We start from the raw sequence: 15,429 nt of genomic DNA on the forward strand, positions 1-15,429 counted from the left end.
TTGTGTCAAAAATATTGAAAATCAAATTAGCAATATTACTGTATTATTTAACTCTTATCCCATGGATTGAAAAGCAGAATTGTGTTTCTCCTCTTCTAGTTGTTGGTCAAACTTTCTTTTAATTATAAAGAAATTAATTTAAATGTAATTGTATGCATGGTATAAATAATAGTATTATTATAGCATATGTTGGGCAAAAATATCTTCCTCTGCCAATTTAAGTACAAAACACACATACATGAAAAAGAAACTTGGTTTAGCAAATTGCTCCTTACTGATAGCAATGTTCTAAGCAGTAGTCGTCATATATTTAGACAGACATCTTACTTAATTGGAACCTTCTCAGGAGTTCCCAGTAGGCGATGTTAGTATGAGGAGTGAGTGCCAGGCTGATTGCTAAATACTGAGAACGTTAGTCAAGGTCAACTCAAAGTTTACAAAGTTTGAACTATTCTAAAAACATTAAGTGGAGAAAGGAGTTGTCTTGCCCAGGGAAGTACAGTGTCAATTTTCTAGTTCAAAAGAATTTCTCCCTTCCCTGAATGTCTTGACTTTACTTTCTCAATTCCCAGAACTAGGCTACAGTGGTTGTCCATTTTAATTGTCCTGACAATATCAGATAATCAAACAGAGATTGGCTGTATGCGCTCCATGGATACATTCTTTTTTTTTTAAGGTTTTTTTTTTTTTTTTTTTTTTTGAGACAGAGAGAGAGAAGGGTGGGGAGGGGCAGAGAGAGAGAGGGAGACACAGAATCAAGCAGGTCCAGGCTCTGACCTGTCAGTGCAGAGCCCTACATGGAGTTCGAACTCACGAATCATGAGATCATGACCTGAGCAGAAGCTGGACGCTTAACTGACTGAGCCACCCAGGCACCCCTCCATGAATACATTCTTTAATAAATGATTTTTACAATGTGAATATCCTTAAAAGAGATTCTGATTCTATGATAGATTCTGATTCTATGATATACCTAAAAGAAACAGATTCTGATTCTATGATATGATTCCTGAATATACTTAAAAGAAAGAGATTCTGATCCTATGTTTAAATTAAAAAAACACAATTATTTATAAATGCCCAGTAAACATCAGGCAGTTGTGCCAGTTGAATTGGAGAAGGAGGGTTGGGCTGAGTGTATATATACATATATATGTATGGAGAGAAAAGCTAGTAATTATGAATATCTGTGTTAGAGATTACAACTAACATTTAAAACATGGTTGAGGAAAAAAAAAATCAATTTTAGTTGTGGCCTGGACACATCTCTCCTGCAGTAATGTTTTTACTATCAGCTAATCAACACGGTAACACCCCATGATACAAGATAATTATTAATAAAGAAACATTTAAAAAAATTGGCTGGTTCTTCAAACTATTCTCCGTACTCCTGCTGTTGTTATTGCAGTAACTTCCTGCAGTAATTATCATTTTCTCAATCTACAATGCCCTTTCAATAAATAAAATTTTTCTACATTATCTTCCCTCCTCTCTCTGCTTCCTCTTATCTAAATTGACTGATAGAACCCAGCAAAGTAAGTTTTTAGGCCAATAACATTGAACACACACATCAATCATAGACATAAAACCCAAATTTATATCAAAGAATCACACACATGAAAAGACTAGCTGATTTTTCCTTTAACTTCTCTTTGTCATGGTAAATACCTAAACTCTCTTAGATGGCCAACTATAGAAACATATGCGTTCATTCATTTCATCACTGTTTCAATGCTTACTACGCGCCAGGCCCTGCTGTCTGTGTTCTATCCAATTGGGAGGGAAACAGATATGGTCTACCCTGACAGAGCTTATGGTCTTATCCAGAAACTTTGTCCAGTGTTAAAATTTATATTCCCATAAACCAATGTAGTCTCTATAATTTAAATCCCTTTAAGCTTTTGTATTCCAACAATTATTCTTCATGATAAAAACAGATTTGTATTTTACTTTTCCATGATAAATGAAAACAATATTTTTACACTGGTAAATACATTTACTCTCCACTGGTAACAACGGATGCTTTTACTATCCCCTTTCAAATTTGCTGATAAATTGAGCAGAATATTAATATAAGCTGACCTAATGTTGATGATAAACTATGAACTTCTATCATACTTGTGGTTTATTAGCCACACTTGACCTGTGTGTTTATTGATTATATTTATTTCCAGTTTGTCACAGATTTTGATTTCTCATGTATTTTTTTGTCATATATGTCTGTCTGAACTCTGCGCTGTGGTCCTTATCTGTCACTAACGCATGTTTCTGATAAGCTGTAGCTTTGTTCCTGTTCATTTTTTTTCCTTTTTCTGTTTGTTTTCTTTCTTTTATTTTAATGAGCTATTTCTTCAATTATCAGGATTCTTTTCAATTTAGATGCTGTTTTTCTACAGGGCTTATAAATGTATCTAACTCAAATCAACCAAATTGTTGATCAGTTTTATTGCATTGATTAAAAGGGCACACCAAATCTAATTTAGTTATTAACTGGTCATAATAACTAGACCAATTTCTTCATGAATTCATTATTTCAAATGTTTAAAGTAAACATCAAATCAACTCGTCATTCAAAATATTCCCACAAATGTAATTTTTAAACTCTTCTTTATTCTATCTCATTAGCTGTGAAGTTTTTAGATTTATGGCTCCAGGAAAAATGGTCATGATTAACTCTCCAATTTGTTGTTCAAAACTGTTGGCTATCACCCTGTCTAAGTCTTTGAAAATCAGATGTTTGTCAGATTTTTTGATAATGACAGGTATCATGTGTGCCAAAAGGGTCAAAGATATTTTCCTCTAAGTTGTGATCACTGAACTCATCAAAAGATCTGAGGTTATGAATTCTCCAGCTTTGAAATGTAGTTGCTATAATATGGTATACCATGTAAGTAATTAATGTGCTGACATTAGAATGTGGAGACCTATATTTTAGACTGAATGCTTTCTGTAATTGGTTGAGAAATTTGAATTTCTTTCTTTCACTGGATCTTGGTTTTATGTGAACTTGATCAGTGACTTTCCATAATATGCAAATAAGAACTACCTTGGGAGCTAGTATAAATTTAGTTTTCTAGGTCCCATCCTCAGAGATTCAGCTTCAGCAGGTCTGGGATACATTAAAAACTTTTTTTAATGTTTTATTTTATTTTTGAGACAGAGAGAGAGAGAGAGAGAGAGAGAGAGAGACAAAGTGTGACACTGGGGGAGGGGCAGAGAGAGAGGGAAACAGAATCTGAAGCAGGTTCCAGGTTCCAAGCTGTCAGCACAGAGCCCAACACAGGGCCAAACCCACAAACTGTGAGATCATGACCTGAAACGAAGAAGACGGATGCTTAACCAATGGAGCCACCCAGGCACCCCAAGTCTGGGATACATTTAAACAAGCACTGCAGCTGGTTCTGATGCAACTGGTCTACATTTTGAGAAACTCTAGACCAGTTTTCCAAGTGTCTCTCTAGCTTAAAACTTTCTAGCTATTTTTAAATTAAAGAAAACTAATAATTCTAACATAGTGAACCTGATCACTGGATAAGCAGACCCAGAAAGAATTAGTGTTTTGGAGAAATCTTAGTTATAACACGGAGAGTATGCAAGTCTGAGTTCTTCAAGAAGCAAATTCCCAGATGGAATTAAGTGTGCAATGTCTTTATTAGGGGAAATGCCTGTGTGAGAGAAAACAGGAGGGGAGCAGGTAAGCTGGTTGACCTATCAGACTGCAGTACAGGTCTGATCTTCCTGAGTGAGGAAGGGTAAGTGGGGTACAGGTGTCTTAAAATAACATGCAGTCTGAGGAACATTTGGCAGAATCATCAGGAAGTCCTTGAGCCAAAGTTAGCTCTCAGAGGAAGCCCAGGTTTTCCAAGAACATGCTACCCTAGTATCCTTACCATAGTGAGTGCAGCCTATAGGAAACACGGCCTCCCCCTGCATAATGATGGATTTCAGAGCACAGTGTCTGGGGCTTTTTGTTAATTACATTCCCTATAGTTGGAGATCTGTGAGGTACATCCTTGTGGCTGTCACAAAGAGGCAAATCATTGTTAATAAAAATCAGTATTAATAAAAAAGAATCAGTTCCTAGGAAATTTAACATTTTTCTATCATCACATTAAAGAAAACCCAGATGGGATATGAACAGGATCAACAATCAGTAAAAGATGAGGGTGATTTAAGAAATACAGAATAATTACCTTGTTCCCCAAATGTATTAGTTAGTATGGCCTAGGTTATGCTATTATAATGAACAACCCCCAAATCTCACTAGTTTAAAATAACAAAGACTAGTATATCGCTTATACTACATGCCCACATAGATTGTAAAAGAGATTGTTCATACTGGTGTCTCAAGAAGTTCAGTCGATGGAAACTTCACTATCTCAAGATGCCATCATCTCAAACACATGACCTTCCTCAACAATATTTTGAGGGAAGAGAAGTCTAAAGATTCAAGTACAGACAAATATTTTGACCCAGAAGTCACAGATATACCTTCCATTCACATATTATTGGTAGAACCGGTCATAGGGCCATGCAGAGGATTCTGTATCTGGAACTTGAAGATAACAGATTATTAGTGAATAGTAATGCCTACCAAAGTAAGACTTCTTGCAAATCGTACTATCACTCATATATAGTGGCTGACTACCACATCCCTAAGGGTCCTACAATTCAGCAATCTAATTTGGCTGAAATAGAACCTGTGTTCAGTTGCTTTTTGCATTTTCAAAGGCAGTGAGGTGTGGTGGATAAGGCTTAAATGGGTAGTCAAGTAATCTCTTAACATAAAAGTAGGCTCTTTGTCTGAATTGCTGTGTGATTTCAGATATTCATCTTACCTTTCTGGCTCCTTGTTTCCTCGTTTGAAAAGTGAAAGGATGGAATTAGTTATCTAAGCTCTATTCCAGAATTCAATTAGTTCCGATAAGAACAGCAACATAAATAGCAATAGAAATGTGATATAATCTAATATACGTATAACAAACTGCTGAGAAAAGCCCTTCATTTTGACTTTACATGTGGGAAAACAGCATTGCTCTAAGACTGGCTACTGAGGGTCATCAATTTCTCTCCAGGTATTCCTCTGTGTTTGCCTAGGGGAATATGCCAACCACTCATGCATTGCAGCCTCTCTGTTTTATGGATAATACTCAACCACATTTTGCACAGCTCTTTCACAGAATTCTAGCACGATCATATCTCACACACACACTGTTGGGTGGACATTTTCTCTTTCCCTTTTTTGTCCCCACCTCCACTTCATTTCTTGTTTTTATTCTCAAAATAAGTTAACTGCCTACAAAAGCCCTTGCCTTAGCGTGTGCTTCCTGAGAAGAAGCTAGTCTAATGCTACACAATAATCCTAACCAGATAAGTACATATGGGATCAAAGATGGCAAGGGACTTAAATGCTTTTAGGGCCAACTTTATCCAGTCAGTGACTTCTCTGTTGAGACCGTCTCTGCTTCTTGAAAATTAGAAAGGACTCTTCATTGAAATATCTGGACTTTCTCTAGCTCCAGCATAGGTGACACAAGAAGGTAGTTTCATGAGAATGTGGAGATTCAAGTAGTGAGGAAGACTCCAATTAAGTACTCTGAGAAACTACAAAGCTCTGATCCAGTTGGTAGAGGACAGTGTGTGTGTGTGTGGGGGGGGCATGGGGGTCCAGGGGGCAAGCACCAAAAGGCATCCAGGTTCCTGCAATTCTGCACTTTTCATGTGTTAATTTGAGAACTGGTAATGTGCATCAGTGAGGAAAAGAATAAAACAGCTCCTAAAAAATATAGGCACCTCTAGGGGTGCCTGGGTGGCTCAGTCAGTGAAACTGTCCAACTTCTGCTCAGGTGATGATCTCATGGTTCATGGGTTGGGGCCCCATGTCAGGCTCTGTGCTGACAGCTCAGAGCCTGGGGCCTGCTTTGGATTCTGTGTTTCCCTCTCTCTCTCTGCCCCTCCCCACTCATGCTCTGTCCCTCTTTCTCTCTCTCTCTCTCTCTCTCTCAAAAATAAATAAATATTAAAAAAATATGAGCACCTCTAAACTCCAATGTTAGTAAAAAGAGAAATAACTAATAGTCCTAACGTATAGCATATATATAGTTTATGGTGCTTCCTGAGCAAGCAGGGGTGCTGTCAAAAACGGAGGTGATGGTCTTCTTCTCCCCTGTTTTCTCTGACCAATCACCCTGATACAGAAACTGGTTACAAACTGCTTCTGTACCAATACCTCAGGAGAGAGTATTTGGGCTACACTGAGCACATGCAAGCTATACTGAGGACTAAGAAAAACTCAAACACATTCAGATGGCACACAAAGAAACCTATCACCCGCAAAAGGCTGAGAAAGGGTAGGAAATCTGACACTGACTCCAAGTACATTAGCTTCCATTTAGATAGATGTGCATGAAACTTAATAAATGATTTTTGATCTATCTGGGGAGACATTCTTTAACAATGCATTTATTAATGCAGTGGGAATATGTTCTTAATAAATGAGGCTATGATCAGCATATTTAAGATTAATTGGATCTTGTTGGAATGGTATATATCCTTCTTTAGCATTTGATTTACATTTAATTATGAAGCATGGTATAAATGTTATATCACTTAATGCATAATAAAATGTCTATATATAGCAAACTCTCACAATGTGCTTCTAGTTTCAGGAAAAGGTTTATTAGCCTTTGTTGTAAAGGGTTAGTACACAGTAATTTCTTAGCGAAAGAGATGCATTTTATTTAAAATGTTCAGCAATTGCTCAGAGTTAATTAACACAACATAGAGTATGGGCCCCAAGTAAGCTGTGGATTCTTCAGAAGGCTGTTCAATCTCTGTTGTGTATGCGTTTCTCATTATTCTCCCACATACAACAGCAACAACAACAAAAACCCACTGCCCAATGATACTTTATTGTTTTATAAAATAATCTTTCCTGCTATTCATTTTCCGACTTCCACTAAGATATGAGACTAAGGGAGAAAGTGATCCAAATCCATTAACATATTTAATTCAATGATACATGGTAATTAATTCGACAACTAGGAAACCAGCTTCCAAGTGACTGATAACTGTATATTCTTACATGTTTCTGCCTTTTGGAATCATCGCTTTTTCACAAAGCTCAAAAGCATAAAGAGCTGGTGACAACTCACATATGCTTTTGTGACACTTTCTCTGAGTAGTCCCAAGGTCTAAGCAATGTGGGTATGAGCATATTATCTCTCAGACTGAAAATCATTCATATCAATAACTACTGTATGTTTCCCAAATCAATTAATAATGATATGATATAGTTATTGATAAGCTGTGACCTCTAACAAGTATCATTTTAAAAACTCTACAAAACAGCAAAATCCATTAACAGTTTTCAACCCTGCTGTTTCAGATACTCAGCCCTCAGCAGTCTGTCCATCAAACAGAGGCTAAAGAGGCTAGAAATTTTATAGTTGCCAGGATTGCTGTAAGTGCTAAGTTGAGTACAGGTCACTTGAGTCCCTTTTAATCACAATGACATTAAACTTCAATTGTCTGGCACTTAATAGTTTCCACAGCATTTTCACACATGTGATTTAGAAGCCTCACAACAGAGCTGTGAGGAAAGTATTGTACAAAGTAGGAAATGGTGGCTCAGAGAAATGGTAAGAAGCCTAAGGACAGGACAGTGGCAGAGTTGGAACTGGGGCCCATGGTCTTCTGATGCAAAACCCAAGGCTCTTTCCTCTCCTGGGACCATGCAATTTGGAGTTTCTCACTGGCTGGTATCCAGGCTGCACACGAACTTCGACTTGCCAATGAACAGCAAGTGGCCTGTTATTATCTGTCCTCGCATCATGGCTTTTGTGTTTGAGGGGCAAGATATCACCCTTAGGTCTGATCAAAGGCTGGATACTAGTTTGATACGGAAACTAACCTCCATAAGAAGTTCTCAAAAATATAATTGAGTTCCTTTGGAGCACAATTATATTTTATTTTTTTACCTTTTTTGATTTTTGTTTTTTTAATATAATTTATCGTCAAGTTGGCTAACCTACAGTGTATACAGTGTGCTCTTGGTGTTGGGGGTACATTCCCATGATTCATCGCTTACATACAATACCCAGGGAACACAATTATATTGTAGAAACCTCTCAATATTTCTCCTGAAGGAATATTAACACGTAGCATAAGAATAGCTTTCAGCCAGAGCATAGGTTTCCTTTGCTTATTTAAGGACCAGTGTTGGGTCATAGGAAACTGAGATGAAGCAAAAGAGAGACTCAGAAACAACAGATAGTAAGTACTCAGAGTCTTCATTTGATTTCATTGTGGAGCCATCAGACAGTAGCAAAATAAACACCCAACCACTGTCTTTCGATAGTCATGCCCCTTGGTTTTAATGGATAAGGTGATACTCAACTTTACTCACAGGAAGCTCACAGCTTGACCCATGACTTACTACCCTCTGCTTTAGAGTGGTACTTTTTCTATAAAGAGCAAATAAAAAATTACATATACTGGGTTCACTATCATGGAGTCACATTAAGAGAATAATAATAAGTGTTGCTGTCTGTGTCTGAGACTTGATATATATTTTTTAAGTTTTTATTTAAATTCCAGTTAGTTGGGACGCCTCCCTGGCTTAGTCGGTTGAGCTTCTGACTTTGGCTCAGGTCATGATCTCGTGGTTCATGAGTTTGAGCCCCGCATTTGGGCTTGCTGCTGGCAGCATGGAGCCTGCTTCAGATCTTCTGTCCCCCTGTCTCTTTGCCCCTCCCCTGCTCACACTCTCTCTGTCACAAATAGATAAACATTAAAAAAAAACTCCAGTAAGTTAACATACTGTAACCTAGTGTAATATTAGTTTCAGGTGTACAATATAGTGATTCAACACTTGCATGCAACACCCGGTGCGCATCACTGCATGTCTTAGCCCATCAACCTATTTCACCCATCCCCAAACCTCCTCTCCTCTGGTAACCGTAAGTTTGTTCCCTATAGTTAAGAGTCTGTTTCTTGGTTTGCCTCTCTCTTGGTTTTTTCTCCCTTTGCTCACTTGCTTTGTTTTTAAATTCCACATATGAATGAAATCATATGGCATTTGTCTTTCCCTGACAGACTTATTTCACTTAGCATAATAGCTCTAGCTCTATCCATGTCATCGCAAATGGCAAGAGTTCAGTCTTTTTTGTTGCTGAGTAATATTCCATTGTATATATATACATAAACCATATCTTCTTTATCGATTCATCAGTTGATGAATACTTGGGCTATCCATAATTTGGCTAGTGCATGTAAGGCTGCTATAAACATGGAGATGTATGTATCCCTTTCAATTCATATTTTTGTATTCTTTAGGTAAATACCTAGTAGTGCAATTGCTGGACATAGGGTAGTTCTATTTTTACCTTTCTGAGGAATCTCCATACTGTTTTACGCAGTGGCTGCACCAGTTTGCATTCTCACCAACGGTGCAGGAGGGTTCCCTTTTTCCCACATCCTTGCCAACAGCTGCCGTTTTTTGTGCTGCTGATTTTAGCCATTCTGACGAGGATGAGGTGATATTTCACTGTGAATGCTTTCACTCTTTCTCTTTCTCTCCAGCTACCTTAGGGTGAGTGCTTTTCTTGCATGATCCTGATGCACTGCACCCTCCCCCTTTCTCTTTCTTTTGTCTGCTGTCTGCAAAAACAGCTCCTGACCCTCCACAGCTTTTTGCTCCCTCAGTTCACCTCCCCACACCATGTACCTGCCAAGTTCTGTGGCTCAAATTATGCAGATTATTGTGTTAATCCTCAGATCAATTTCCTAGGTGTTCAAAGTGGTTTGGTGCTGATATAGCTGCATTTGAGGGATGAGACAAGCTCAGGGTCTCCATGCTGCTCCCCTGTCTTTTGAGATTACCGAGAGAGAGAGAATCTTAAGCAGGCTCCACACTCAGTTAAGAGCCCGACATGGGTCTCGATCCCACAGCCCTGGGAACATGACCTGAGCCAAAATCAAGAGTCCGAGGCTCAACCAACTGAGCCACCCAGGTGGCTCTGATACGTTTTTAAACATAGATTATACAGAGTCATCCTTCCCAAGCGATTCCTAACTAGCCTCTCCAAGGCATGCTGCACTGACTTCAATATTGAGTTTTTTCTATGTCCACCTGGAATGCCTTTCTTCTCTCTTCTCAGCCTTCCTATATTCTACCGTCAATGCCCAGATCAAATTTCATCTCCTCAATGCTGCACTTCCCACACTACATACCTTACTTTCAGAACTACAGAATTTAGGATGAGTAAAATGGATTCTGGCACTTACGCAGATCATAACTGGGTGTACCTACAGCAGTGTCTACCACACTTCTTCCCACACTGTAGCACTGAGCGAATTCTTTCAGAGACTAACACTGAGTTAATGAATGTGGACAATTCTCAGTCCCTTTTTTACTTGTGGTTCAGTCTGAACTGGAAACAAATATCTATTATTATTGTTGTTGTTATTGTTATTAGAAAACAAATATTTTAGGATCCAAGAGTTTTATTAAATGTTCCTACCATCAACTGGAAACAATGTCACAAAATATCTATGTGTAAGTGAATCTTCCCCACCTCCAAAATATCTATTTACTTTCCAAAAAGAGTCACTAGAGTACTCACGCTGCAGCTCAGTTCCTCCCCAACACATACATGCATACCCTCATAGAATGAATGATATCAGATGTCTGAGTCATTTATCATAGTGCCTGGCATGTAACAAATCCTAAATAAATGTTGGGGGTTTTTTCCCCTCTCAGTCCTTCCTTTCCCCATCATTCTCGTCCTAAGTCTTTCCTTTCTTATTTCACAGTTTATTCTTGTGTTGTCTTCCCCTACCCAACAGCCCCCTCACATAGGGAAATGGCATGCCTAGGAAGGGGAAAGAGTAGGGAGGATTACAGAAAGATTGCACAGAAGCTCTGCCAGTGGCCGTTTCACTCACGTGCCAGCATGGTCTGGGATTGATAAAAGCACAGAGAAGGCTTTACAAAAAGCCTACTGCTGGCAACTGCCACAAGGTTGAGGCTCTCAAGACTTCCACATGAAAGGGAAGTAGAGATTCTATATTTATCTCCTTCATCCTCCCAATCATGGCATTCAAACCAAAGAAGCCAGTGTGAAGATATTAAGTTTTTAGAACAGTTAGACACACAGCTTCAACAGGGATATTGAAAAGGAAAGAGAGAAAATGCTGTTCCCAGAGGCAGAGGGAAATATAAAAGCCTCAGAAAGTAGAGCAGAGATTAAAGCATCTATGATGCACAGTGGACAAATGTTCTGACATCCTATAAAAGGAACAAAATTAGAAGTTTAATGTGGCTTGAGATCTGATTTAAGTATGCAGTGGAAGCCAGTCTTAAATAGATACCCAAAAAACCCATGGAGTGTGAAAGTTACTGAATCCATGATTTTGTAGGTGATATTTGTTTCCAGATTATTCAGATCAAATTAGGAAATATAGAGGTAAGTCCTCACATTGGAAATGAAGGGAAACTTTGCTGCATAAAATATTATTTAGTAACTAATATTTATTAAATGCTACATGAATGCCCATGAACTCTTTCAGCATTTTATATATATCAATATTATATTTATTTACAACAACCCCAAGAAGTATATACAGTATTTTTTTCCTCTATTTTGTTAGCTAGGAAACTGAGGCTTAGGGAATATACTTAACTTGTTGAAGGTCACATGTCTAGTAAATGGTGGGGCTGGGATTTAAACTGAGGCATCTAGTTAGCTACAAGATATTACACTTGATGGACAGTCTTGGCTTTTATTTTGTTCCTGACTTCGCTTCATCTTTCATTTGAGCATGGTGTAAAATCATTTTGTGCATCAGTCAGTATTTTGTTTCTCCATTTCTTTGTCTATCTTGGAGTTTCTTTCTTTCTTTCTCTTTCTTTCTTTCTTTCTTTCTTTCTTTCTTCCTTGCTTTCTTTCTTTCTTTTTATACATCATCTCCTTTGTAAAGATTTATGGCATCAAAATTATTTGTTTGCATATCTCTCTGTCCCACTAGGTTGGAAATACCACAAGTAACTTGTATGGGTTTAATTCAAAAAACTTATTGAATACATGTCTGATCAGACTAGGTGGATATTTTACATCTCTAATCCCACTTAAAATAAAAGCTACACTTATATTTAAAGTTGCCTTAGTTGCAGCGAATTACAAAAAAAAAATCCTATTTATATCTATTCTTTCAAAGAAAGGATCTGATTTAATGTGCAAAAATATATTTACATCCTTCTAACCCTTACTAGAAATGGGCACATGACTTGCCCAATGTAGATGGAAAAGAAGCAGTAACAGCATCCAAACATCCTTGGTACCACTGTGTGGTAAATCTAACATCATCTAGAATGCTCTAGGATGACCGTGCAACCCCTCCTCCTATCCCTGCTCCCAAGGTTTGAGGACTGGGACTTGGGGGTGGAGACAGAGTTGTAAAAATGACAGATATGTTATCTTAAGGTTTTTTGGTTTCTCTAGGATCAGCCTTTAGTGTGTCAAAGAAATATTGATAACTCATGGTTAGAGAATATGTGTGACAATCACACATATGCCAAATATGCCAAAATTATCATTACTTGGACACTCTCACACAACATAGTCCACATGTTTTGAATATCTAATGTGTACAGTAAGATTCCTTCACTATCAGATTTGTGAAATGTACTAAGTCTTACAGTAAAAATGTTTTCAAGAATGTTAAGAAAAGAGAACTGCTAATCCACAATCTAAGAAATAGAAATTGCTGGAACCACTGAAGAGAACATGTTGCCAATTTCTAATAATGGTGAAGATGTACATACCTGTGAATGGTTTCAGGCTTAAGTCCTATTCTCTCATATGTGCATGAAGAAACATATATAAGAATGTTCATATGGCATTGTTTGTGTGAGAAAAGTTGGAAAAATTGCCTAAATGTCCATCAACAGGAGCACAGATAAACTGTGAAGTATTTATACAATACTGAAAACAAATAAACTATAGCTACACATATCAACACTCATGCATCTCAAAAACATAATACTGTGTGAAAAGCAAGTTGCAGAAGAGTACATACAATATTTATTTGAAAGTGAAAACGTTGTGACACTATATTATATTGTTTATGAATACATAGTAAAAGTATAAATAAATCCATGAGGATTACAGAAAGCAATTCAGGAGAGTGGACATCCTTAGTGAAGGAAAGAAAGGAGATGTAATTTAGAAAGGGGCACAAACACTATGCTTTTTGTTTAAGCCACGTGGTGGGTATACTGGCATTCATTGGATTCACTTTTTGTATATCTTTGGGCACCTTGAACAAACATTCTAAACGTAAAAGGCACTAAGAGGGTAGAGTTCTCAACATTAAAAGTATCAACCAAAGATACTAAGGTTTTAAATAAACAGCAATGGGCATCGCATATCATAGAAGAAAAGAAACCTCGTAAAGGAGCATGGAATACATATTGCAATAAACAATATATTCAACCAGAAGCTGAATTTTATATTTGGGTCCAGAAAATGCCCTTGACAAGATAGTGTGAAGATTGTGGGCCACAGGCATGCAGTTGTTGAGATGGTCTTTCCTTTGACTCTAGACATTCTCATACAATGGCAACTTAAGATTTGGGAGGAGCTCACAAAAAGAAGCATGAAACCAAATTGTCTAGAGAAACAGAAAAGCACTCCTCTTGCATGAAAATTAGCTGTAGCTAATTTTAGTCTTCTCAATGCCAGTATGCATTGTGGCAAGAAAATTAGCTCAGAGTTTTATTTTGCTTTTTGTTTATATTCTCTTTTCAAAACAAGTCTTTGGTCCCAAGCTAACTGGAGGAGTATTTTTCTAATTTGAGTGCAGGGAGAATGCTTCGCTCTTGGTCTATCTAAATACCAGTAGCAATGAGTAACAGCTTACACTCTGTTAGAAATCTAAGGCATATTAGATTATAGCATTCATTTAGAGTGAAACACTTGTCACCTTTCTGATGAGTTGTAATTATAGAAATTCTATGGAGGACTTGAGATGAGCTTTCAAATAACTTTATTACTTAATATCTTAACAATGTCTTTTTCGGCAAGAAGTCCACAATGAACACCTTTGTTAGAATAGATTATTCTCATATTACATTGTCTTCGGCTCTCTGTCCTCCAGATTAGGAAACAGAGTTAGCATGCTATTACACACTTTCTCTCAGTAAGGGGTTACTTTATGGCAATGTGGCAAAACATTTTAATCAAAATAGAAATTTGTGAAATATTTACACTCCCTAGCCTTGGAATATTCTTGAAGTTCTATGAGAAATATTTTCCTAATTTAACAAGTATGGGACTTGAATGAGTCCAGCAAGCAGACCAATAAATCCTGATTTCTCAACAGAGATGTGGAACCCCATCTTCTCACAATTCTCCAGGCTACATTAGCCCTTCAATATTCAACCTAATCATTTAATAATGTCTCTTGTGTCTCTCCTATTTCACAGGTCATCAGTTTAATCGAGGTTCTCCCACAGTCTCTATAGACTCTTTCAGTTCCCACTATATAGGGAAGAGTGCTGGAGACATCTCTGAGTCTGACCAACCAATATAGACGTTCTGGGGGAAAAAATGTTATGGGGAGTTACAAATGGAGGTTTTATCATCTGAAACATCAAGTAGCTTGATCAATTAAGATTAAATTACTATGTTGTGTGTTTATAGTCAGAAAATAACCGACAGCCTCTGAAAGAAGTAAAGGTATTCTTGAATATTTATCATTTGAAATCAAATTATAAATCTTTAGGAGCTTTGGAATGTTGCAAGTCAATGTATTTGAGAATAAAATGTCTGAAACCTGATTTGTAGAGATCCTGCTAATCACGGCATCAACATCTATGCAAGCCCATAGGGTATCTGGAAAGATGAGAACCAGAGCATTTTTAATCTTAGTTCTCAAAGCAGAATACATTTGCCATAGGATGTGTTGTTAATTGTAAAATGTATACGTAAAAGGAACACACGTGTACAATTTATACAATATATAAAATGTGCTACTATGTATCTCCTATCTAGATTAAGTAATAAAACATCACCCTACCTTAAGCATTCTGCATATCCCTCTGTTACCATTCTTTTCCCTTTCTCTCAAAGGTAGCCATGATCCTGACTTTTGCACTACCCCTTTTTCTGATTGATTTTAATAATTCTACCAGCTACACATGTAACAGCCACAAACTGTTAGGTTTTGAAAAAGTGAGTCGCAAACTCAAATCTAGCTGTGTAAGGAAAAGGTAAATATTGCCAGTGTCAGAAAGAAGTTGCCAGAAAATGAGAAACTGTCCTGAGTCTGTGAATCTGGTTTCAGTTTTTCACAGTTTATAAGAACCTCTTCTGAGAAAGTCAGTGAGCAAGGTCATAACTGAATCCTGGGAAACATAGGGCTCAC

This window comes from Prionailurus bengalensis, chromosome F2 (genome assembly GCF_016509475.1).
Source record: "Prionailurus bengalensis isolate Pbe53 chromosome F2, Fcat_Pben_1.1_paternal_pri, whole genome shotgun sequence".
NCBI lineage: Eukaryota > Metazoa > Chordata > Mammalia > Carnivora > Felidae > Prionailurus > Prionailurus bengalensis.